Source organism: Corvus cornix, chromosome 1, assembly GCF_000738735.6.
Source record: "Corvus cornix cornix isolate S_Up_H32 chromosome 1, ASM73873v5, whole genome shotgun sequence".
In the NCBI taxonomy this organism is placed as follows: domain Eukaryota; kingdom Metazoa; phylum Chordata; class Aves; order Passeriformes; family Corvidae; genus Corvus; species Corvus cornix.
This window is the reverse complement of record NC_046332.1, coordinates 67,284,794-67,307,189: the sequence shown is the minus strand read 5'-3', so window position 1 is coordinate 67,307,189 and position 22,396 is coordinate 67,284,794. Positions and strand designations below refer to the sequence as shown.

At 40.0% G+C, this 22,396-nt stretch overlaps 1 protein-coding gene across 4 annotated transcripts in view; it reads left to right on the top strand.

Annotated features, from left to right (window-relative positions):
* Positions 1-22,396, top strand: part of KLF12 (Kruppel like factor 12) — a 236,074-nt gene that overhangs the window by 1,214 nt on the left and 212,464 nt on the right. The gene's annotated exons all lie outside the window — the stretch shown is intronic.

Below are 22,396 nucleotides of genomic sequence, written 5' to 3'. Positions count from 1 at the left end.
CACCACCGCTGGTGGTGGGATGTTGTGGGAGGCGGATAGGAGCTACCAGACGCGTTATTTTATATTCCCCTCCCCGTAGTTTGCAGGGATGCGATGCTCCGGTCCAGAGAGCGTTTTTTGGTTTTTTTTTTGGTGGGTGGTTTTTTTTTGTTTTTTTTTTTGTGTGTGTGGTTTGTGGTTTTTTTTTTTTTTTTTCCGGATCTTGGCGTGGCATTCAGTCCCGCAAACGGGCTTGCATGGGAAATAAGATGTTTTATGCCCTTGGGGAGGAGGTACGAGCCGTTTCGGTAGGAAGCACTGAAGAGAAGTTCACTTGATCGGGGTCTGTATAGAGCTCTTGGCAGCCCCCCTCCCCCTGAGTAAGACAGTAAAATAGTTCATTTTTTAAATGATCCATAATGAAATAATGGTACTCTTCTCCCTCCCTCCACCACCCCTTTTTTGGTTTTTTTTGCTTTTCACTTTTCGTCTCGCCACGGCAGGTAGATAATTCGCGGCAACTTTGCGAGGCTGCTTTATATAGCGCTGGCATATGGGCTCCATTTTCTGCTCTCTGGTTGGTCTACAACTCTGAAATGCACAGGAACAGCAAAGTGGTCGCAGCGTAGGATTAGTAACTGTGCTGAATAGGTCACAGATGGGGCGATAGGAGCATTTTAATAGTGACGTAAGGCTGCATAAACCGAATCTGCATTTTTTTTTTTTTAACATATTATTCGTGCTGGGGGAGGGGGAGTGTCTTGAATATCTTTCTAATGGGACGTAATCAAGTTGAAACCTCTGTCTGCAAGCTGGCATGTCACCTATCGTCACAAACCAACCGCGCATAGCGAAGGGAAACATTGCGGATTTTTTTTTCTAATGTATTTTTATTTTTTTTCCCCTCCCCGTGCTGCCGGAGGCTTTGGCAGCCGCTGCTTCGCTGCTGCTGGCAGGTGCCCGGGCTGGAGGCTGGTGGATGACATCACCCCCTCGGTGACACCCATGCGCGCCCCTCCCCGGGGCAGCACCCCCACCCGCTCCCCCCCACTGCCTCCAGAACAACAGTGGTGGCATTTTCCTCTTCTCATTTCTTTTTCTTTCCCCTTTTAGTATTTTTTTCCACCCTTTTTTTTTTTTTTTTTTTTTTTTTTTTTTTTTTACTGTGGCTGGTGCCTGGAACTGGGAGGAGGGGGGCAGTCTGAGAAGCACCTTTTTTGTGGGGAAAATAGCTTTTTGGCAAAGATGTATGCCATAGGTCATTTGATGAGTGAGTGCACCTATGCTGGATGGGCTGGGAAGGAGTTTAGGATATGGGAGATACTGTTTGTTTTCTGCTTCTGATAGTGAGGCAATATTAGACATGTAAATAGGGGGGATGGGAAATGATGTATTTTTAATTCTTTTTTTTTCCCCCAGCCGTAGTTCATGATAATATTTCCAGGCCTTTCTTTGCTTTTCTTCTAGAAAAACCTTTTCTGGAAAGGCCCCTGAGAGCCCAACAAGACTCTGTGTAACAACTTTTAAAAATAAACTTTAAGATTCCAGGACAGGCTAATCGTGGAATCCTCTGCCAGCTGTTTCTGTCAGGATCAGCCAGACCTGAACATGCACGAGCAGAGTTTCATTCCAGATGAGAGGAGGCAGAAATGTGGGGCTGAAATAGCTCCTCCTCTGGGAGACGTTAGAATGGGGTCAGCGAAGGGCTTGGGCTGCAGAACCCTGTGGTAGTGACCATTTTCTTCTTTGCCTAGACCAAGGCAGTGTGTGATGGTAACCACCACAGTTAAATAGAAATACAGACCATGCATTTGAGGAAAATGAGCAATGCCTTTCCTGGGTGCCTGGGGAGGTCTCTGCTGCACAGGAGGGTTGCAGAAGGTCCATGTAATTCCCGTGGAGTTTTCAGTGCTGCTGTGCTGTCCCATTGTTTAGATTTTGGATGGTCTATAAAACAATGGAAAGTCGTGTGCCTTTTTTCATGGCTGGGTGCATGATGTCCACTTATGCAAGCATTCCCAAAGATAGAGTGCTGTAGCCTCCTTGCTTCAGGCTGCTGGATGACCTATGTGAGCCGTGCACGGCTGCTGGCACCACTTCTCTGGGTGGCCAACCTCCTTGCTCCTTCCTTCAGTAAGTGTTGTTTGCTTTGTGGGATAGGTCTCATCAGTACAAGGTTGGTTTTGACCAAGTCTTAGTTAGAATCAAGTAAAATGGGAGAGAGTGAATGATGTATTTGTTTATTAATAAAGATGGAGATATGAAAACATTTTTACTGAAGTGTCTTGCTTGTGGCTTTTAAAATACTGTATCTTGATTTATTTTTTTGGAGAATGATTGTGGTTTGCCTTTCCTTGACATAACCACAAAATGAGTAAAGAAATTAATTTCCCGAAATAAAAATTTTGTTTTTAGAAAAGCTGATATGGATGCAGCACCCAGACTTTGACCTTCTCAGCTCCTGACTAGTGGTTGTTTACTACAGCTGCAGCTGTGCGTCTTTGAAAGAGGAGGAGCTGCAAACACAAGCATGCTCACTTTTCCTGCTAAGAGGAAAACATGTAATAAACATACTATTTCAAAGTGAGATGTTAAATAAAGTGTTGAGCAGCCAGGTTGTGGCTTTTCCTTTCCTTTGTGCAAGATGTGCTGCGCTGTATCTGTAAGAGAAGTTTTGAGTCTTGCAAAACATGAAAGTGTGAAATGACTACTTTTCCTATGCAGTAAAAAAGATTTTTTTTTTTAAATTAAATTCATGCTTGCGCTAGAAAGGAAAAATGCTTTTGCACTGTAGTACTGAGGACACTGTCAACATTGTTTGTCATATGTAACCTTACCCTATGTTCAACAACTGAACTTTAGACATTCCTCTTGCTTCAACTGAATGATTTTTTTTAAAGTCGCTACTAAAGGCAAAAAACCCCCAAACAACAGCAAAAATCATATTTGATGATTCAGTGTCAAAATGATTTAGTTTATAGCTAGACAGAGGTATGCTGACATACTTGATCGAAGTGTTGATGAGACCTTGTGGCACTCTTGCAAAAGTGGGTAAAATTGGACCAATCTGAGGATAGTTGTGGAGTCAATTTTGTTTTTTTTTTTATATATATGTGTGTATGTATATATGTAAATACATATGTATATAAACGCCAGTGCTAATTGTGCTGTGTTTGCATTTTGAATCTCTCTTCTGTGCGGAAAGTTTGGTTAGACTTCGTGCCCTGAAATATGTGAACTTTTTCATACTTCTGCAAAGTTTGGTGTGACTGATAGGTTTGAAGTTTGTTCCAAGTCTGTGCTCTTGTTTGCTCCCAAGCAACAGCTATAAGAGATTAGCTCAGTTGGTCAGAGCATGGTGTTAATAACGCCAAGGCTGTGGGTTCTGTCACTGTATGGGCCATTCATTTAAGAGTTGGACTCAATGATCGTGCAGGTCCCTTCCAAGTCAGAATATTCTGTGGTTCTACAACACGAAAAAGGTAGACTGTTCTTTAATTAGTTCTATTTACCTTTTGACTACAGAGAACTCTTAAAATAATACTGAGAGATAGAAAGAAGAGGGAAAATGAACGTAGCTTTGCCAAAAAGTATATCCATGCTGTATGTAATACTGAGCTTGTGTGGACTTTCTTGAGTTCATTGTAATAGCTCTTCATATTAATTAGAAAGCCTTATCAAAACTTTGGACTAAATCAAAATCAAATTATTATATAATTTTTTTTTTTTTTTTTTGCATCTATGCTGCATAATGATGTGTTTTGATCTGGAGAAGACAGCTTTAAATTATGGTGTGCCTTGGTTCTGTAGCTGTTTCTGTAATTGCCTGCATTTTTGGGATGGCATGGTGGCATGAACTATCCCAGTATTTCTCAAATATATGACAAAACTTGGGAGTGAATACATAAAGTCATGTCATATATATTCAGGGACTGTATGCCATATACTGTCTGTTTCTTTGTGCACTAAACATCTGTACACATAGCTCCTGTGCCAGAAGAGTCCCTTCAGCCACAGCTACAAGGGTAGGACTTACCTAGGTGTTGGCTTGCTAATTTTTAATTTTTTTTTTTTTTTTAAGTTCAGTAAAATCACAAGGATGCAAAAGCTAAGGTTTATTGGAACTAAAACTGTGTGTTAGGATCAAGGGAGATGCTATGATTAAAGACTATTAAAAGTAGTGATACTCAGTGATACTAAATAAAGTCTGTGAAGACTGTCACACATTGACATTTCTTACCCTCTGAATGCGATCCTAGTAATGTCTGTGCTTTCTTTTAAATCTGGTTTATTTGTACATAGATTTGAGGGTTTTTTTGGTTGTTTGTTTCTTAAAACAAATGCCCTCGTGCAGTGGTGTTTATCCTTTTGTGGGTGGCTGGCAGTGCTGGCACTGACAGCCTTTGGAATTGCAGTGCAGACCAGCACCACTTGAGTTAAGGAATGTCTGGTTAGCAGTAGCAAGCTTTTGTCCTCTCTGTGAACCAGCCTTCAGGACGGGAATGAGGCGTGCTCTTTGCTAATGGCTGGCACGGTATTTGCTACATAGCAGAGTAATGATGGGACTCAAAAATCCCGAGCTTTGTTCCTGGCCTGGCTGTGGGGCGAGCGTGTTCTCGTTGTTTAAACATAGAACAATCAAATGCATGACCTTGGACATCAGCGCTGCAAAGGGGATAATTAATCAGATGATGTATCATGTCGGGAGACCCGAGTTCTAGTCTCGCTTTTGTCATGCGTCACCTGGGACAGGCACTTTGTTACCCTCTCTGTAAGGTGGTAAGCAGTGACCCTAATTCCTTATTAATGCAGGATGTTGTCCAGTGGTCAGAGCAGCAAAGAGCACAAGGTTTTGCGTGGTAATGCTGATCCTCCTGCTGATTGCCTAAATAATTTCTTTTTCTCTGCCTCGTCCAGGAAGGGCTTTTCTGGGGGTGATGTTGCATCTCTGTTCCGGGGCCTTACAGGTCCCTGACAGCAGCATGAGCAGCACAGTGATGCTGGTAGGCTGCATGGGTGCAGAGGGTGTGTGCACAGAGCTCAGGCCAGCTGGAAATAAGGTCAGGTCCATTCGCAGAGCTGGAGATACTGTCAGTGAGCTCTGGAAGCCTTCCTGGGCATGAGTGAACTCATATATACTTTGTTCAAGTCTTGATAGGCTGCCATTGACAAGGGTAAAGGCAACTGTCTGTCCCCCAGCATTTTCCCTCTGTGGATCCCTGAGGGAAAATCTTACAAAAAAGTACTCTTTACAAAAAAGTACTGAACTTTTCGTTTGCTTTTTTTTTTTCACTACCAAAATTGTCAGAAGTGGCTGGTGTGTTCTCAGATACTTTCAAATCAAACTTTGAAGAACCAGTCAGTGAGCATTTCTGTTGAAATGATTGAAGTTTGTTAACTGGAATATGCATTATTAAAAATTTGTTATGTCAGTTTCAAAGAATACCTGTAACTTTTGTTATATACCATGGATGTTATTCCTTTTTTTTTTCCCCCCATGGTACCAGCATTTTCAGATGGTCTGCTAAAAATTGAGGGGACCTGTTACAGCAGACATAATAATAAGTTGTCATCTGAGGTAGCCACTGAGATATTTAGAATTAATGATATCAACTGCCAATTCCTCCTAGAAAAAAGGGAAGATAATAACTATGAGTATTATGTAGTAACATTTGATAGGAATCTGAGCAGGACTTAACTTAAAATCAGAATAATACAGAAATGGGATTTTTTTGGGTATTCTCTTTGAGTGTTTAATGCTGGCATGGAAGAGTTTTGAGTTAGTCTTCAAGTATGGGTTGGCAGTGCTCTAGAAGAGCATGTAAAGAGCTGTGATTGATGACACTTTAAAATCTTTTAAAGTGTTGGACAGTAGTTGGAGCTCTTCCAGTTCCTTTTTCAGAGAATCTTTCAATTGCAAGAAAATTGCAAGTGGGAAATGAAAAGATTTTTCTTAAGAAAATAGAGAAAAACATTCCTTTCCACCTTCTATACATTGGTAACAGTTACAAAGTGACTTGATTTTTTGCTTTTTCCGTCTAGCCAAGGAGATCTTTTGTATAGATAGTGCCCTACACAATTTTGAAAGGAAAAAATGAGCTTTTGAAAGTGAGAGCATGCAAAGTTCATCTAGTTAGGAGGCAGATTTGGAGGCTGCTATTTCTGATAGCATTGCCATTTTCACTTTTACTTTTGAGATCTGTATTCAGCTAAATCGACATTTGGCTAAAATGTCTTTGTTGAAAGAGTATATATTACTAATTGGAGACCTCTTATCTTGAGAAGACGGTAAATTTGTAATTTTTGATTGTGACGTTAGTGGGATAAAGTTTACAATAGTCACATCAAACAATTAAACATAGTAAACTGAAAAAAATAGTGAGATTTAGTACACTTTCTCTGCTTTGCGTCGCAGCCAGTCTCCAAAGTAGATTTATTTTGTGCTTGCCGGAGATGTGCTCCCCTTTGGGTTTCACATGTTGCTGGATTTAGGAACACAGTATTTCCTTTGCATTGCGATGCTAAAGAAGTATGTGGGATAGGCAGGGGTGGAAGGCTGGACTCTATGCATAGTAATCACAGACACCTGCCTAAGTCAGCTCTGGTGGATAATTTGAATAAAATACTTTCCTTTTCCAAAAAAAGAGCTTAGCTCATCCTTGTCTCAGAAGTGTGTACTAAAATCATGACACCAGAATAATTCTCATAGTCAAAAGACCTTCAGAAAACCTCTCTGTTGGCTGCCAGTCCAGGAAGTCTCAGATGTTTAGTTCACACATAAATGAGTACATTGTACTTGGTAAAAAATAGGTGGGAGAACACTTGCAGTGCTCAAATCCTGGGAGAAGCACTGGAGGCCATGAAGGATTTGGTGGTGGTGAGGAAGGCATAGCAGTTTCTGTGGGCTCTTGCTGTGGCTTTAGTTGTTTGGTGTTTAACTTAGCCCATATATTGTGAGAGCAGGTAGACCCAGCCAGGCTGGGATTTTCTATAGTAGGGGCAGCATCAGGAGCTCAGTGGTTTGGTATGCAGGTCCTCTTGAGGGCATTGCCTCAAGCTCATCAACAGAAATGGAAGATATTTTTACCTTCAGATCCCACCATCCTTCCCCCCAAATACTACTGAAGTTCCACTTGTGTGGCTTTCATGGGCATCTTTTTTTCTTGCCTTAAACAAAAAGGAAATAAAAAAGAGGAATTAGAGCAAAATAAGGAAGTTTCTTCTTGTGATGGATTCTGACTGCAGTTGATGCTGCATGTTCCCATCCATCAGTTCTCATGTGTGTTTAGCTATTGCGCTGCCTTCTGCCTCCTGGCAGCAGCACTGCCTGGCCTCTCTTTGGGCAAGGAATGCTGCTCTCCTCCTCTTGCTGTAACCCTTCTGTTGATAACTTTGTCATTAAAAAGCTTCGTAATTCTTCTTTGCAGCCACATTTTCTGGATTCTGGATTATTTGAAAGTGGCTTCCCTTTAATGAAAACTGTAGCAACTTTAACTACTCCCCACCCCTGTTTTTTCTTAACATTTCTACTTGTACAGTTGTATTTTCAAGCCATCTGACCAAAGAGGCCTTTATAGATAACATTTATATATATATATATGTGTGTGTGTGTATATATATATTTGCTAAAATTGCTACTTGCTTTGCATAAGGGTTATTTTCTCACTTGTTTAGTGCCTAACTGCTGAGCCCTTTGAGCAGGGCTGCCTTCCTGAAAGCACGGCTTTCCATGGCAGAGAGAGGGAAAGGTGGGGCGGAGGTGTTCCCCTGCATTTTGTTGGGGGTGCTGTAGTGTCTTTCAGCAGACCAGAGCAAGCCAGGGTTATTCCTATGCCCAAGCTGACTCCTTGCATATTGCTGTGATATCAAAAATAGAAACATGAGGGTAGTGTGAAAAGTCTCTTCGTATTGGTTACGTATTAGAAATATGAAAATAATCAGTGGAAATATTCTCCTTGTGTTAGACAATGTTAAAACTAGTTCAAAAACCCTACAATTCTTATCTCTCAAAGAATTTGTAACAAATTTTTAAAGGAGAGAACAGAAATGAGACACGTGCTATGGCAATCATTTGGTATGACCTAAACCAGTAATTCCAGTCAGTGTTTGTCAGACATTATAGAGTTTTCAGCTGAAAAGCTGAATGACTATACTGCAGCTCTTTTGAAGCTTGAGGTTTGGCAGCCGTGTCAAGTACAGGAATTGTCCTAAAAGTGTCTTGGCAGCACTGAAACGCCATAGAAGAAGCAAAGCCACAAAGCCACATTTAACCAACATCTAAGTTGCAAAGACTTTTAGGGATTTCAGCCTGGATGAACAAGTTCGAATTTAGGCACAGATGTTCAGAGTCTTAGTTGGTGGTGGACAGGTTGGCATTTAAGCAGATATCACAGGAAGTGTACACATTGAATAAAGTTACATTCACTGGAGGCAGGACTTAGTGAAGTGAGAAGAAATATTATATATAATACCTCAATGTGGGATCAAATTGTAGTTTCACTGATTTGTATATCAGAGAAGACCATTGTGATCATCTAATTCAATTTAAATGATGCCATCCGTAGAGTATCACCTTGTCCTGCACAAACTGTGCACAGTTTCTTGGAACTGGAACATTTTGTGAGTAGACGTTTCTAATGTAAAAAAACTTTATACAGTGGGCAATCAGCTGTCGTGTTTGGTGAGCTGTTCCAGTGGTTATAATTACTCTAATCTCTGTGCATTATTTCTTCCCTGAATTTGTCCATATATTTGGCTTCCAGCCACTTAACCTTGTTATACTTCTGTCTCTTAAATGAGTGGTCAACCAGTCTCCTGTCAATTCCTTCTCTGTCTTCATTTTCAGAATATGCATAATTGAACAGTATTTTACTTTAAAGACTGTTAAAGACGGTGAATTGATTTAAATCATTTTGACTTCAAAGTAGTGGGCAGGAAAACTTGATTTAAACAATCAGTTTAAATCTTGTTTGGTTTCTGCAGTTCTTACTCATTTTCCATTCCCAGTGCTGTCTGTGGGGTAAGCGATGCTTAGTGCTCTGATGCACAGCAGGTGAAATAGTCTTTATGCAGAGTATACTCAAATTTTTATTTGAGGGGATGCACTGTGTGCATACCTGTATATTTGAAAAGTTTGTGGAGTTAATGTTCATTTGCTGTGTTTGAATTTTCAGATGTTTAATATTACAATATGACTGATGTGTTTCTGATTTACTAGGTAGATCAATTTTACAATTTACTTTGTCAACTATACTTAGAAATTGGAACTTGTAAACAGTGGAAAATATCATTAAAATATTTTTTAATAATATCTTGATTTCTTTTTGATGTGCCAGATTACTTCAAATATCTTAAAATGTATTAGTGTTATAATTAACTTTTATATTGAATAAAGGAAAAATAGTACTTAGTTATTAAGAGAAACTCAGTTTCTGTTAAAAGTACCCTGGAGAGTTTAGAACTAGTAGGTATCACCCTTCAGTATATTGTTTATATTAAAAGACTGGAAGAGAAACATATTTATCTAGTTTCCTTTGCTCAAGGTAGATTTTTCAATGTCCAAATGATCCAGTAATGTGTGGTGGTTGAATAAGCTGTGAGAAATAAGATATTCTGTTCTACACCTGCTTATTGATTAGTTTGTGTTTCAGTTTTGTTTAGTCTGTGGTTTTTATAGGGTAAGTAGTTTCTTTGAAACTTTAACAGCAAATGAGTACTGCTTGAGCATTGATGAAAGAGAGGATGTAAATTGGTTTCATAATTTCAAATGTAATTTTGGTGAAAAATTTAAATAAGAGTCAGAATTTTTTGTTGGGACATATAATAATGTTACAGGAAAAAGCCATTTCTTTACCAGACAGATTTTGGAGCAGCCTTGGTTAGCCTGCTCCTTCTAAACACTGTCAAAATGTAGGATTGGCCAGCTACTCTTGTTTTGTGAAACCGCATATGATTTTTCAAATACTTAATTTATTCTCAGCTGATGACACTGACACCCCAGTTCTCAGGTGCCTTTTTGGGCATGTCTATTCAGTGTATTATCTGAAGTATGAAATAGGATCCTTGTTGGCCAAAGGTACCAGCTGAGCAGGAGCACCCAGGCTCAGTGTTTGGTGTGCTTACCTTGTGCTGCACTTCTCAGACCTTTCAGTCTCTTACACTGTTGGTTTTTTTTTTCCTTCCTATGTGTTTCCAAGATCATTCCAAATTTAATAATGCTGTTATTTGGATAGTTTGCTTCCTCTCCCCTGCAACTGCTTTTCATTAATCATACCAGTTTTAAAGGAGTTACTAGGAATACCAGGTGATTTTGCTGAGCTGTGCTCAACTTGGGGAAGTTTACTCTTTAACAGTAATTTTATAATTGAGGTCCTGCTGGTACTCAAACAAATTGGACCTTTTCACTTTAATTATTTCATCTTTTTTGGAGACATTTTTCAATGCTTAGGTATACACTGCTCTATTTCCTCAGTCTTTTCAAAGAGATACAATTATCTAAATAAAACTTAATTTCTGCATGTTCTGACTTTAAAACTGTGATCATAAGTAACCTTGTCTTAGAGGAAAACTAAAGATGGGCCTTTCTCCTTTTTTTTTTTTTCCTGCCGTCTCTCTAACTTCTCGGAATAACAACTAAAGACCAAAGCAAGATTTTTTGCTTGCCAGTTTTTTCATTGTGTAGTTTCATTCAGTATGGTAACTTCCTTTCTACTTTTATTTGTCATGGAGCCAGGCAAAATGATGTAGGACACAGAGCTATCAAAAAACATTACGGTTGGAAAGGTAATTTGCTTCTTCCTGAAAGAGTGAGAAGGAAGTTCGTTGTCTGTTTTGCTTTCTTTTTGCAAATTGACGTAACTAGTGCAGATCCTGTGAGAAGGATCAGGGCTGGAAACAAGGACCATTGTGCAGTCAAGCCTTGTGCAGCAAGTTAGAGAACTGGAAAGTGGTGGTCAGAGGAAAGGTTTTATTAATGCTTCAAGCTGCCTGAGAGCAAAATGAACCAGGTAAAGAGCAGTAGAAATAAATCCTGGTACAACAGAGATTTTGTGATGAAAGAATGTCACTTTATGCTCTTGAGAGGAATCCAAATGGGTGTTTACTTATCTGTGTTTTAAAAAAGGAAATACATTACAAAGCTAATTTTACAATCACCGTGTACACTGCTACTGCAAAACTAATTAGTCTGTGAGGAAAGATACCACCTTTATACGATCCAGTTGATGTTGGTGACTTGTTAGTTCCAGCATTTGTTCCAGTTCCTCCTCTGTGATGGACTGTTCTTCAGTCCAGTGTCTGTTGAGGCTTTCAGTGGGATGCTTGCACTTTCCTTCATTGGGCTTGCTACTGTTTATGATCTTTATGTTCTTTAGGAACCACCAGTTTATTAAGAAATAGCTCTATACTATCTGGCAGTGGTGTGCAAGCCTCCTGAATGAGGCTCATGAACATCTCTACATGGAACTTTTGAACTTTGTCATCTGAGTACAGTGCTTTGTGTGGCAGAGAAGAAATGTGAGCCTAAAGGATTTGTGGTCATTAGCTTAAAATCTTTCCCCTGCAAAGGCTAATACTGATTTCATTTTTTTACTCAAGTGGAATGTTTAGGTGTTGTTTCTTGTTCTTCACCAGTAATGTTGCTCTTGCTTTCTCTATGCACCAACTGTTAGCCCTTCTATCTGTTTTTACTTTTGAGTTTTTAGGGCTTTTTTTAATGCAACATTAGTTTCCATTGCATAATTCTAAATGTAAAAGCCAGTCATACCTTAATTTACATTTTCGTGTTATAGATGACATAGCATGTTACAGGTCCCTGGAGCCCTGAATTTCTGCTGAGGATTTATTGCAGCAGTTCCTGAAAAAAACGTGGTGAAGCAGTAACCCGTTGGTTTCTGGTTTGGTGCCACAGGCAGCTGGAGCTGCACATGGTGGCTCAATGCTGGTGTCTTTTATTACCTTTGGAAAAGCTTGTGGTACCTCACAAGTTGCTACATGGAAAGCGACTCCATTTCTTTCATTTAGGTCAGGCTGTCAGATGCTTTTTGTGTCCTGCTCTTGTGTAACTGGGACAGCTGAGGTTTGAGGTGACCACGACTTCACTTGCAATCAGGCAGGAGGGTCCCAGGGGTCCTTTCCTCTCCTTGCAGTCGGGGTGCAGGCTGCCTTTTTTATGTGTCCTTGTGTTTGTTCTGCCTCCAGGATCTTGGGAAAGTATTTCTGTTCTTTCCCATCTGTTTCCCTGTTGTGCTCTTGGAATCTGTGTACGTTGCCCTTCTCTGGAATGAAGGCAGGACGCAGGGGAGAGAAACTACTAAATTAAGGGGTGTGGGTAGGACAGAAATGGTCCAAGAAGAGTGAAGGTGTGTGTTTCATGTGTAAATGGTGGCAAAAACAGCCCTTTGTTGCTCAGTGTTGACTCAAGGTCTTTTGAAAACTACTTGCTGCTGAATATACTTACCATGCAACATGGATTTCTCTTATTGTGGGACTGGTTATTATCCACTGAACATGTTGTCCATTACTATCGTCTCAGTCATGAGCTGTGAAATGACATTTCTTATTCTGCAGACAACTTCCAAGACTTGTTGCAAGACAGAAACTGGTTTTCACTAGTTGCCAAAGAAGTTTATGTACCTAGTGTGATGCCTGGTATGTTGTGTTAAGTGATTCTGTTGCAATGGATTCATTTTTGTTATTAGAACAATCCTCTGTTGTAATGTCAGAAGTCTTCTGGCTGCTCCTTCAAGGTTTTGAGTCTTATTTTGTGTGCTGTTCCTGAGTATGTGTCTTTGTAAGTTGCAGATTCGTGCTGGATGCAGTGAATTGCTACAGCTGAAGTCCATAAGTTTGGCTTGATGTGTATTACATCTGGAGGAGGTTCTCGAAGGGCTGGTGTTTCTTTGGTTACCCTGAGCCACCCAAGAGCGTCGCTGTCTTACCCAGTGTTGAGTTTCTCTGAGTAAGCAAAATGCAGCATCTTGAGCTCTGAGTATGTTTTGTGTATTAAAACAGTTCCTGAGGGTCTCTTGTAGGTAGATGTGAGCAGATGAGAGGGTGTGATACGTATTTTTCTAGTCTGGATTCTTTTGGTGAAGTTTCAGAATCTTTGTTTTTCAGCAAGAATGTTTGGACACAAAATGTTCTCTAAATATATAATTTAAAAACACATTACCTGGCTTTTTGGAAACAGAAGTCTTACAGAACTTCTAACAGACAAGAAAATAGATTTCTGTGTTGCTTTGATCTGCCTTCAGTGTGCAGGAGCACAAAAATACTGTTGCAGGCATTTTGTTTTAAAGTTTTAAGGCTTCACATTTATTGATGTGGAATTCATAAATTTGTTATTTCTATTTAAGACTTTACTTTTTCCTCCTTTCTTCTTCAGGTGGAGATACTATGTTATTGCTACTTCACTTATAATCTTGCTTCTTCCAAAGATCCCATCAACAAAATTACTTTGAGTATATTTTGTGCTCCTCACCATTTATTTTATGTCTGCAGGATGCAGTAAGCAGTCATGCCTTAAATTGTTGTAAATATCTGTCAAATAAGAAAAATAGTAGAAAAAAGATCAAGTAAGCAGCATTCTGTTACAACATGCTACTCTGTTCCTAGATTTGATTTCTATCTTCATTAACATTTGAACTTTACTATGAGATGCATAATAGTGTTTTTAGAGAGGGTGGTGAGATGCACACCGTAGGAGTGATAATTAAGAAGCGCCTCATTTTTACATGTGCAAAATGAATGTAATGCTGTTTACTCAGGACTCTTTTAGGTCTACCATTGGGAAAAACACGTACGAAAGCTGAGTAATACAACGGTTATAAGATGTGGGCTTCAGATGTCCATAGATATTTCTGTAGATGCTGGATATGTACATTTCTTCAGTTGCCTCTGCATGCTGATATTTTTTTTGGAAGATATAAGGAAAAGCGTAACTTCTTTGTCAGACTGAGAATAACTTCTGTGAGCCTTGTAGCCATGAAAAGTGTATTGAAGGAGGCTGTTTGCAAGAGGTATTACCCACTTGGTTTCCTTGGAAACATAAAACATGATTTACAAATATTGACTTGAGAAAGCTGCAGCTTAGAGGAAATCCTAAACTGTTGGTTCAGGCTTTTAAATTAATATCTCTAAAGAGTTCAGGCCGTGCTGAAAGTCACTGCGTGTCCACGAAATGACATTTTTAATAATTCTGTGTTTCTTGGTGTAATAGCCAATTCTGAATACTGGAGGACTGGAAATAATCTGAGTTCTACTGGAAAATGGATACTAAACTGGGAACCCTGGCTCTAGTTTCACCTGTGTTGAACAGCTCAACTCCCGACAAAATGAAAAAATTGATGCTTTTAAAAGTCAGATAGTTAGTGCCTTACCACTGATGGAGTGCAACCTGGAATACTTTCTCTTGGTGAAGTTTAGACACTGTAAATTATCATTTGTATCTTGTAAATGTTTTAAAACTCAGTGGAGGATGGTTTGAATGCTCCTTGTTATGTTCACACAAGAGATGGTGTGATAAGCTTAAGTAAATTACATTCACTGGATAACTTACTTTTATTGCATAGAAATTTTCATATACACTTAAAGACTGCTGATCTTAACTTGGTCTTGCTGGCCTCATTAAATTTTTTGAAATGAAAACTGCTTTGTCCCTGGAGCACACTGTTAGCTTGTCTCGAAGTTGGTGTTAGATGAATGCTGGGGCATGGAAAGGGGCATCAATATGAGAGAAGAAGTGTACAGAAGTATTGCATATGTGTTGCGAGTGCAGACTGCTGGGTAGGGATTGCGTCTGTGCGCTCATTAATGAGGAGCAGATCTTGGTTCAGTCAATCTAACTGAGGTGCTGCTGGTTGTGGTTTAATTTGTGCTTCTCTTTGTGTCGGTGCTGGCTTAAGTGGTTCCTGTTACCACCCATCTCCTGTGGTGCATCTCCCTCTGTCACTCAGCTTCTGCTGTCAGCAGACTGGATTGGATCAAGAAACTGCCCAAACTTCTTTGGTTTCACTGAGTTGTTCTTAACTTGCATTATTTTCCCAGTTCATCTTATTAAAGATAAAGCAGAAGGTGGAGTTGTATATGGCTGAAGTTAGAACAGGTATACAGAGTCGTTTGTTGAGGATTGTAAACATGGCTGAAAAACTGAGTCTGAAGGCTTAGGAAGGCAAACATAAATACTAATAGGAAGATAATTATATCCAATGAACTCTAGTTCTTTGTGTAACCAGATAAACTACATGGATTACTGCAAAGTCAGTCAATATGGGAACAAGAGTTTACAGTGTAAGAGTTCTGCTAAAATTTGGATTGTTTCCATGTGAAGCCATTGTGCCAACACAAACTGAATTTCATATTGCAGGACTGATTGTAAGATAAATGCCTCCAGAGGAATCTGGAGAGAAGTCACTAGCTTAAACTTTGAAGGATGAAGGGATAACTGCAGTGAAGATGTACAGAGAGTTCTCAGAATACAAAAGTAGAAGATAAAAATGTATGAGATGGCAATGTGATACTGCTTTTATTATTCTGGGTTTTTTCATTTCATAATATGATGAGTGTCTTTTGAGTATCACTCACTTTAAGTGATTAGAAGAGTAGCCATATAAGGTATGCAACCTCTAAGGGAGAAGCTAGGAAAAAATACACCCTTACACCTATTGCTCTTTACTGATTTTCTAGGGCATCAGCACTAAATTGGTAGTTGCAAAAACTCAGTCCTGTAAAAACATGAAGGGGACTTCATATATTCACTGTTTTTCTGGCAGAATATTGATACGATTTTTAGTTTTAGAATCCTTGTTGTTTCTAGCAAGTATAGATAGATTCTAGAAAGAGTTATGTGATTCTTACTTAGCTGTTGCTTTTATAATATTGGGAGGCTTAGAGCACGTCTTGGCTTTGTGGTGGCTCCAAAGCAGCTCCAGCACAGTGTCAGTCCTCAGATACACTGGCTCTTCCTCTAGGTTATATTGACTTCTGAGAGTAAGGTGGTGAAAGAAGTGAGAGATGACATAAGCCACAGATAAAGAGAAATATCAATTCAAGTAGAAAGTAAGTATCTCTTTCTTACTTACCTTCAGCCTGTAATGTGTGGAATCTCTGACTATCAGCCAGTTGTCTTACCAGGCATGAGAGCTACAAGGTGTTAAAGCTTTCTGGACAGAGCACTTGTGTTATCTGTAAACCACTTATGAAAGAAAGAAAGAAAGAGCTATTTCTGCTAGAGGAAGATGGAGACTTTTGTTTTCAGCTCCATGATAAGATGTTTTTCATATTGCAGCTGAAATCACCATTTGAGATGTTCAAGGCAGGTTGGATGAGGCTTTGAGCAACCTGGTTTGGTGAAAAGTGTCCCTGCCCATGGCAGGGGGATTTGGAACTAGTTGATCTTCAAAGATCCTTCCAACCTGAGCCATTCTGTGATTCTATGTGAGAGGAGCTAGTGTGGAGGTAAGTTGGATTTGCCAAGTCCTTCGAATCATAAAGGGCTGTTTCATGTCTTCTGTTACGTGTTTGTTACCAAGCTGTCATTGCTGACTGTGAGGTTCGAGCCAGTGGCAGATGGCTTCCTCTGAGAAGAGGAAAGGATGAGGAAGAGAAGTTATGGTAGAATTGGCAAAGCCCACAGAGTCATTCTCACTGACTGAAAGGAACTAATTATTCTGGACTTGGTTTCAGGTTTACTTGGTCTGAGCTCAGATCTGCACCCTGTATGACTTGAAAATACATTCACCAAACAGCAATATACTGGACTGTGCATATGTAAATAGTGAAGTTACTGGGAGAATTAAATACTGGGTTTAAGAGAGATTCATTTGGCAAATGGCGAGTTAAAAAAGCCCAGTTTCAGTGTACTCTTAATAAAAACCAACCCCAAATCTGAGATACTGCCAGACACCCTCTTTAGTTAGCAAACTGCAGAAGAATGTCTGTGCAAAATAGGAAACGTGTTTACTTGGCTAGCTTTTTTGAATTGAAACATTGCAGGTGTTGTGAAATACTGTAGAATGTACAAATGAGCATGTTGTCCAGACAATCACATTGAAAGACATGGGGTAGTTCATACACTGTGGTGCACCTCACTTAGTCATGGTGGTAGTCCCAAACTTACGAATGTTGAGATTTTGTGGACAAGACTTAAGAATCTACTCTTACTTGGAGCATTATAAGTATTTTTCTATGTGTGGTGGGGTGAGATGGAGGTGGGAATGGAGAGGAGGGAGGAGGAGCATCTGCTTCTTACTGAGTTAAAGGTGTTTTGTTTTTCTGAAATTAATCAGTAATTGAATTAAAACGGGGAAGAGTTGGGAACAAGGTGAGCAATTGAGAGGGGAGTTGCTGGATGACCAAAGTGGCTTTTGGTAGGGAGGCAGTGGGAGGTAGAGTGGAGCACAGCATCTGGTAACTTCCTAGTGAACATGAGAACTGGTTGGGTTTTCACTTTCCAATAGGCTATTTGGGAGAATAACAGAAAATAACTGAGTAAGAGCAGCAAGACCAAGACTCATTGAATAGCAGGGAATGAGGGAATAAGGTTGTGCTGCTCAGAAGTGTTAAACTACTGCCAGGTGCTCTGCTGAAAGTGCCAAGGTGCTGCCTGCATTGGTGTACAGGGAATATTGAATATATGCATTGGTGGGTGTCCTGGTTTGAGACAAATTTGGAGGAATGTCTGAAATGAACATCCTCTGATAGAAGGCAGGGTACAGCCACCCCTTCCCCACCAGGTTTGGAAAGAATTTTCCTCTGAGAAAAGTGGAAAAAAAAGTTATTTATTTAACAAACAGAGTGCACAGGAGGCATGGGAAAGGGGAAAAAAAAGAATAATGCTAAATAATAAAACCTCTTGCTGTGGAGAGAACCTGGTAAAATTCAAAGTCCTTATGGGTGTGGCTCTCTCCTCTCTGGAGCTGGGGTTTGGCGTGGGCCCCTCCAGACCACAGTGTAGGGCCTCCTGATGATGTTCTGGTGTTGCTGAACAGTCCAGAAAAGGAGGAGAAGAAGAAGCCAAAGTCCCAGGGCTCCATATTTTAGCTAACGAACAAGAAGCTAGCTACAAAACAAAGGGAATGTAACTCTTCCCTGTTGCAGAAGCGGAGCAGCCGGGCAGAAGAAGCCAGCAAGCTATCTCTGTTTTGAACACAGCGCTGAATGAATTCCATCGACTCTCCCCCGTATCCCAGAGCTAGCTTTAAAGGCACAGAACTCATGTCTGGCATAGGGCAGACAACAGGGAATACAGTATCGTACAGTCACCCCAGGACATTCCACCCCTTATTCCATATTGTCGGCTTAATGCCCAAAGAAATATATTCTAACTCTACACACACACACACACACTTACACATACATATATATATATATATATATATACAGCTATGTACAGTTACATACAAACAATAACACTCAGCAAGCAGTGGTATACAGGCATTTCACATTACATGTGGTTCTCACCCAACATCAGATCTCCCTGTGGTACACAACGTGTTGTTCCATCTTTCTGCATTACCCACCACGTGCAACCAGGTCCCTGAGCAACGACAAGCCCACGGATGGATTTGTACTTGAGGCAGAATTAACCCAAACAGTCTTTCCTAACAGACCTCTGACATCCACCACTGGGACCTTATCTCCGTCTGCTGTATGCAGGGGCTCAGATTGGGCAGGGCCAGCTCAGCTGGTGGAGCCTCCGGTGTTAACTAACCAGGTGGCAGCGGTGGGCTTTGTAATTCCCAGCTGAAGAGCCTGTGCGTCTGCAGGGGTACATCCAGGTTGGTTGGTTGTAAGAGCAGCTCTTTGCCCAGAGTTGTGCACCTGCACAGCATCTGGCTCTTTTCTGACTCTGTCTCACTTTCCACTCGGTAGCAGAAGCTCCATCCTTGCAGGGGTCTGGAGAGCACACCTCTCTGAACCAGAGGTTCATCTCAGCTGTAGCTGAGATGCTCTACAAATAGACTAAAGTCCATGGCATAGGGGGAAAAAATGTGTGTTAACCCTCGGATTTACTGAAAGTTTAAAGAGTGAAGTTTTCACTGCTTACTCAGTAGATAGAAGAGTATCTGTTAAGGGAAATAGACCACTGCAATGTCAAAATTGAAAACAGCCACTGAAGGATTTTTGTTGAAACAGCTCTGCTTTCGAAAAGTCAAGTTTTTAAATTTGCAAGCAGCAGGCACGTTGCACAGTGGAGTTTAACTTTCAGTTCTGTCACTAGCAGCTTTTTGCTTGGGGTGTTAATTTGGTGTGTCCTGAATGTCACTATAGGTAAACTGAAGTTATTCCTTCATACTTTCATCATATTGTTTGGATTTCCAATAGTGAAAGATACTGTAGTCTGTAGATGCTTCTTTGCTACCTTTTCTTAGATACTTAAGCTAACTTTCCTTCATGCAGATTTTCATGTTCTATCACTTTGTTTGGGCTTCAGGTTAAAAAAAAAAAAAAGGTTACTTTTTTTTTTTCCTTTTTAATTCTTGACAATTTGAGCTGCTCTTTGCTTCCTTTTCATAATAAAAGCACAGCAGATAAATAGAGGCCTCCATTCACATGCAGGTGATACCAAAGGAATTAAATACAGACTGCTGTGTTGTCTGCTTTCATTTCCCTGTCTAAGAAAATAGCTAACTTCATTGGGAAAATACAGGAACTCAGCACTGTTCATCTTGTCCAAGTATAATACATGAAAGAAACTATTAATTCAAGCTTGCACTTACATTCTTCATAGCACTTAAAAGTTCCTCCTGTCTTGTTGCCAGCCCTTCCCTCTTAATTAATCTCTGTGTGTATAATTTCCTTTTCCCCTTTCTTGTGACGTTGTTACACTGTCCTTTCTTGTTTGGACTTCGAAATCTAACCAGGTAATTGGGCAACAGCCTTCTCCAAATTTACTTCCCAGTGGCTAACTTCTTAAGCTGATGGAGTAGTGTACAGAGGAAGATAAAGACTGGGGAATGTGGGAGTGCAGGCGAGGGCTTTCCCTTTACCATCCCTGGTACAGGTTATCTGTGAATCTGGAAATGGTATCAGTGTTCATTTTTCTCTTTTTTAAATATTGATGATAATACTTGAGGGAGGTGAGTGGTGTTGTAAAGCTACTAAAACTGGGCATTGTGTTAGTTTGGGTTGAGACAGTCTGGGTGTGGATTAGAGGTGCAGAGTTTCAGCACGTTTACTGAAGTAGCAAAATTAGCCTGAAAATTTACCCGTGGTATGTGTAGTTGGGTACTGAAAAAGTGCATCTGCTTTTGAGACAAATCAGATTCTGGTATTAGTCTTCATATTGAGACATTGAAAAATGGGGCGTTTGTATGTATTTATAAATAAGCATAGGATCTTAATGAGAAGCATTCTTTGTGGATGGCTCTCCTTAAAAGTTCTTGCATGAGTAAGTAACTGGAGATAGTTACTCCTTTCCGTATCTGGGAGGTACTGAGGGTCAACCAAAGAAATTATTACCTTTGCATCATTTGCCTTTGTGTTCACAGGCATAAAACTTGGTATAATATCAATACAAAGGAGATAGTAGCTACCCTTTTTTCAAGAAGTGCTGCCTGCATTTTCATCAGTACAGATTGTGAATAGTATGAGATGTTCTTCACATCATGTCACATTAAAGGTTTACAGATTTTACCAGGATAATGGTTTCAGACAAATGAAAATGTGATTCAAGTTTTAGCTCTTGCGAATTGTAGCATAGTGGTGACGAGAAGCTGAAATCTTGGAGAGGCTGGCTTTGGATAGTATGTGATTTCTGTCAGTGTTTCTACTAGAATGAAGGGAGGAAGAACAATTTTGATCTTTCTCTTCAGATACCAGCTACATAAACACATAACCCTATTTGTGTTTAGTGCATCACAACTCTGTTAAAACTGAAATTAGAAAAGTAAAGTTTTAAAACTATTTTTTTCTGTCTTCGTACTGAATTATATCAGTTACAGTACATCCAAATGAATTATTCCTCTTCAGTAAGTCTTTCAGAAAGTGTATGATTACTATAATCAACCTGTTTGCCAAGACCTTTCGTACGGAATTTTTTGTAATTAAATCAGTCCTCAAAGCACACTTCAGTTTTGCTAACAGTAGTGCCTGATCAGAAGGCCATGAAGAACAACACAGAGTACATGGGTGGTCCCTTCGAAGAGAAGCTGATCTCCTCATTTGGGTCTGTCCAAAGACTCAGTAACTGTAAATTGTGTAATTTGCTTTGAGAGCAAAAAAGCTATTCAGTTATGTTAATCAGCAGTTGTGCATCATCATGGAGTTGAGCTGTGCTTTTCTTGTTCTGTTGGAGAATTTTATCTATAAATGTGTCATAAATGCTTCATTTTCAAGAAATTTATTTGGTTTATTTGTACAAGACAAGTCATAGGTCAGGATACCCTTATGATAAGCATTTCACAAAGAAATTTTAAAGAGTCTTTAGAGTGAGACACTGGGTGATAGATGGACACAAGCAGACACACAGGAGAGCAATGAGGTGATTCTTATCGTAAAAAAAGGCCACACACAAGTCAAAACAAATGGAAAAACAACCCGGGCCTTAGCCACATCAGCATCATGCTGGAAGTTTGAATGTGGACAAATCCTTGTGACTACAAAATGCACTATGTAGTGCTTGTATATATGTAAAAATGTGTTCTACAGATACTACACTTTATATATATACGCAAAGGCGGTCTTTTCTGTGTGTTTCACCCATCTCCATTTGATTGTTGCTTTGTTGTACAAGAACTGCCTTGCTCTTTTTTGAGTGTTTGTCATTTCAGTACAGCTGGTGCTTGCACAGCAAAGGAACTCATTCATAACAGTGATGGTTCACTGCTCTCACTGGTTCTTCTTGACCTCCTCTTGTTTTTCCTCTCTACTCAGAAAGCAGCTCCTTGCATCAAATCTACCTGAGATGCATCAAAATTTATTTTCCCTTAGCTTTTAAAACCATTTGCAATCCTTTATGGTTGGGGTTGGTTGGTTTGGTTACACACACCCCGCCCATGTCTTGTCCTTGCTGTTGCCATTCATTTTCCTCCTATTTTACCTAACTGGTTGACATTCAGACCAATTCAGACCAGAGGATACATGCATTGTGATCTGTCATACTTGCTCAAAATTTTTGTCAAGGAGACAACTTTGTCCCTTACTGTGTTTTGAGTATCTTCTGGTCTCTGTCTTTACTGTGCCTTCTTTTGGAGACTTTGAGTCCTCCTGGATACAGATTTAATCTGAAGTTGGGCTTCATGATGGGTGGTCAAAACTGCTCCCCTGCTCCAGCAACCTGCTAACCCACCCATCAATAAAAGTTGAGAAAAAGATTTAAGACTGCCAGAGTCTGGTGAGGGAAGACGGGAGGCACAGAGTTAAGGGTTTTGCTGCCACTGAAAGTGGAGTGCACCTCTGCCTGTGGCAGCTGCTGTGC